Raw genomic sequence first — 4,517 nt, 5'->3', positions numbered from 1 at the left:
TTATATTCTATATACCGATTTATTGATGAACTTTGTTATTAGAACTTTTATCTTATCAAATATAACTATGAAGTGCTAATTACACATGCCTCCTTAGAAATTAAGGAAAAAAATCTTTCAAATATTTAAGATGAAATTCAATGCATTGTTATGCATACTTTCACATAAAACAGCCTCAAATATGTTGCACCTCACCATAATCTTTCCAAAAGGCCCATTAGTGTCCCAGTTGTGTTAATAATTACCAATACTGCCATGCCAGCACATGATTTAAAACAGAGACTTCGTGTGCTAATGATTTATCAGTGATAATTGGATCTTCCCTTTATATGATATACTTCTGTTCAAAAAGATGCCCATAATCCAGCTTTGGACATTCAATATTTTAAGCTAAACTTTTCTCTCTGATGTACAGAAGGGCTGAGTACCATGTGTACTAGGATGGGAAGCTGCACGTCACATCACCAAGACAGTTGCCAAAAGTTACCAAGCAGTAAATACCAACCCACTGAGATGCCAATTTAAAGATCCTAGAGCAGGAATTCATGGCCAGTGACACAAGGCTTCTGGTAAATGAGAACCACATGTGGTAAACATTCAGAAAAGACATATACAAAAAGAAATTGCACAGTACTAGTGCTAGGATGTTTGAGATTGGGTCTACATGGCCTTGGCTGTCCCTGGTAATCTATCTAGTGAGCACTACAGCATCTGTTGAGGCCTGCAGAGTTTAGCCTTGTACATTTTTGAGGGTTGCTTTAAAAATATAAAATATCTTCTTGAGTTATCCTCTTCCAGCATAGTCTTGGTATAGGAGTTAGACATGGTCAGACTTGCCCTCTATACTACTACTTAGCTTTCCTTTCAAGATACCTAAGTAAGTGCACCACAAACAGGATGACATAGAGATCTGTCTTAGTTAAGGTTTCCATTGCTGTGAAGAAGCACCGTGACCAAGGCAACTTTATAAGGACAACATTTAATTGAGGCTGACTCACAGGTTTAGAATTTCACTCCATTATCATCCTGACAGAAGTATGGTATCATACAAGCAGGCATGGTGCCAAAGGAGCTGAGGGTTCTATATCTTGATCTGAAGGCTGCCAAGAGAAGACTGCTTTCCAGACAGCTAGGAAGAGGGCCTCATTACCCACTCCCACAGTGACACATTTCTTCAACAAGGCCACATCTCCTGATAGTGCCACTTTGCATGGGCCAAGCATATCCAAACCACCCCAGGACTTTTGCCTTTCAGGCAGAAATAGCTCATGTTCCTGCTCATCAATACATTGTATTCAAACAAGAAAAATTTTCTTCCAGATTGGAACTCAAATGTTTCTGACACATTGGACAAGATCCAGTTTGAGCACCTGAGAGATTCTTCCAAGTTGGACAGTGGTTAACACCTAAAAAATTGATATCATTCCCAACCCCCAGTATCACATGCTGATTTTAGTAGACACAGGCATTGACATGACCAAGGTTGAATATATATATATATATATATATATATATATATATATATATATGGAACTACTACAAAGTCTGGCACCAAAATGTTCATGGAGACTTTCAGTTTGGTGCTGGCATCTCCATGATTGGCAGTTTGGCATTGAATTCTATCAGACTATCTAGTGGCACAGAAAGTGGTTGTGATAACAAAGCACAATGGTGATGATCCGTATGCTTGGGAGTCTTCTGCTGTGATACTTGATAATTTGTGCACACCATGGTGAGCCCATTGCCAAAGAACCAAAGTTGTGCTTCACCTCAAAGAACATCAGGCAGACTATTTAGAGGATAAAAGAACCAAAGAAGCAGTGAAAAATTTCTCACAGTTCATAAGATATCCCATCACTCTTTAAGAAGAGGATATCAGTGATGATAAGCCAGAGAAAGAGAAACATAAAGAAGAGGAGGAAAATAGGGATTATGATAAGCCCACGATTGAACTTGTGGGATCAGATGAGGAAGACGGCAGTCACAAAGATAACTGGAAAAAAAGAGAAGATAATTCAGGAGAAATGTGTTGGTTAGAAAGAATTGAATAAGACTAAATCAATTTGTGCCAGAAACTTTGATGACATCACTCAAAAGGAATATGGTGAATTCTTTAAGAGCTTTACCAGTGATTAGGAAGACCACTTAGCAGTTAAGTGCTTCTCTGTAGAAGCTCAGTTGGAAATCAGGGCATTGTTTTTCATTCCTTGGCAAGCTTCCTTTGACAGTTTTGTGGACAACAACAGCAACAACAACAAAAAAAATCCACCAAACTATATGTCTGTCATGTGTTCTACTTGCACAACTGAGATGAGCTGATACCTGAGTATTTCAATGATAAAGCTGTAAAGGACCTGGAAGTGTTGCTGTCTGAAACTGTTGCACTTCCTTCTGATTTCTCACATGAAGATCCAAAATGTACTCGTGTGCATGTGCATATGCGTGTGTGTGTGCACGTGCTTGTGCGTGTGTGTGTGTGTGTGTGTGTGTGTTTGTGTATGTGTATGTGAAAAAGAAAGAGAGAGACTCTTGTAGTAATTCTAACAAAGCAAGTAAAAGACCTCTATAATAAAAACTTCAAGGCATTGAAAGAAGAAATTAGAAGATGAAAAGATCTCCCATGCTAAAGGATCAGTAGGACTGATATAATAAAAATGTCTATTCTAACAAAAGTAATCTTCACACTCAATGCAATCCCCATCATTATTCTAACAAAATTCTTTATAGATCCTGAAAAGATAATTTTCATCATCATGTGGAAACAGCAAAAAAAAAAAAAAAAAAAAAAATAGGATAGCTAAAATCACCCTGCATGATAAAAGAACTGGTAGACATACCATTTTCCATGATCTCAAGTTTTACTACAGAGCTATGGAAATAATAACAGCATGTTACTGGCACAAAAACAAACACAATGATCAACAGAATTGGACTGAATGCCCAGATATATATCTGCACAGCTACAGACTACCTACATTTTTATAAATAAGCCAGAAACATGCTAAAAAGACAGCGTCTCCAACAAATTTTGCTAATCAAACTAGATATTAAAGAATGCAAATAGATCCAAATAGATCAAAGACCTCAATGTAAGACCACATAAACTGAAACGGATAGAAGAAAAAGGGAGAATAAACTTGAACCTATTAGCACAGGAGACAACTTCCTTAACAGAGCACTGATAGAGAAGGCATGAAGGTAAATGATTAATAAATGGGCTTCATGAAACTGAGAAGCTTCTATACAGTCAAGGACATCATCACTTGGACATAGTGGCAGCCTTAAGAATGGGAAAAGATTCTTTACCAATACACATTGAATAAAGGATTAATATCCAAAATATATAAAGATCTAAAAACCATAAATATCAAGAAAACAATTAATCTTATTTTAAAAATTGGTACAGGTGTAAATAGAGAATTTTCAATAGATGAGAATCCTCGAATGGATGTGAAGTAGCAAAGTAGTCATTTTTAGTCATCTGGGAAATAGAAATCAAGACTACTTTGAGACTTCATCTTACAGCAGGTAAAATGGCTAAGATCAATAAAACATGTTATAGCTCACCTTGGGGAAGATATAAAGGAAATATTAAGGAGAATACTCAATGATCACTGACATGGGTGGAAACTTAGACACCAATATAGAAAACAGTGTAGTGGTTCCTCAGGAAGATGGCAATGTCCATCTCCTTCAATATCCATCTCAACTACTCTTGAGCATATACCCAAAGAATGTTTCATTCTAACACAGAGACACTTGTTCAACCCTATTCAATGCTGTTCTATTTACAATAGACAGAAATTAGAAACAACCTAGATGCCTTTCAACAGAAGAGTTGATAAAGGAAATGCAGGACATTTACAAAATAGAATGTTACTCAGCTATTAAGAAATAATGTCATAATTAATGGATGAAATTAGGGGAAATCATCCTGAGTGAGGTAATCTAGACTCAAAAAAAAAAAAAAAAAAAGAAACATGATAGGTATTTACTTATATGTGAAGATTTTCCATTACGTTAATGATTACCAGATAACAATCCATAGAAACACAGAGGTTAAGAACAGAGTAAGAGATCACAGGGTACAGATAAATATCATGAGAAAAAGGTGATAGAATAGATAATTATAAATGGATGGAGGAATGAGCAGGAAAGTCAAGTGAGAAGTGGAGGAGAGAGGAAAACAAGAAAGAGAACACTTGTAGAGTCAAATAAAATTAAGGCTATTTGAGGGTAATAGGGAACCTAATACAGTATAAGAATCCTAAAATATATACAAATATGATGGTGGTCACTAACTCCCTAATCCCCTGTAAAGTTAGCCTTTTTCTTTTCTACACTGCATCCTCCTCTTCCTTGAATGAACATCTAAAACTAGGCTCCAAGTATGACTCAAGTTTAAAATGAATATTTGGGTATAATAGTAATAATAGTATTCTCATTACAGGTCAAGTTGCTGACCTGTACAAACAATAAAATAAGTAAATAAAATAAGTACAAACACTCTAGAGTCC

At 36.1% G+C, this 4,517-nt stretch overlaps 1 pseudogene; it reads left to right on the top strand.

The window, feature by feature from the left end:
• The first annotated feature begins 1,210 nt into the window (after positions 1 to 1,210).
• Positions 1,211 to 3,459, top strand: LOC143439529 (heat shock protein HSP 90-beta-like; annotated as a pseudogene).
• Positions 3,460 to 4,517: the final 1,058 nt, after the last annotated feature.

The sequence above is a fragment of the Arvicanthis niloticus genome, chromosome 27 (genome assembly GCF_011762505.2).
Source record: "Arvicanthis niloticus isolate mArvNil1 chromosome 27, mArvNil1.pat.X, whole genome shotgun sequence".
Taxonomy (NCBI): Eukaryota; Metazoa; Chordata; class Mammalia; order Rodentia; family Muridae; genus Arvicanthis; species Arvicanthis niloticus.
Note: the sequence above shows the minus strand (reverse complement) of the source record. Positions and strands in the feature narration are given on the sequence as shown.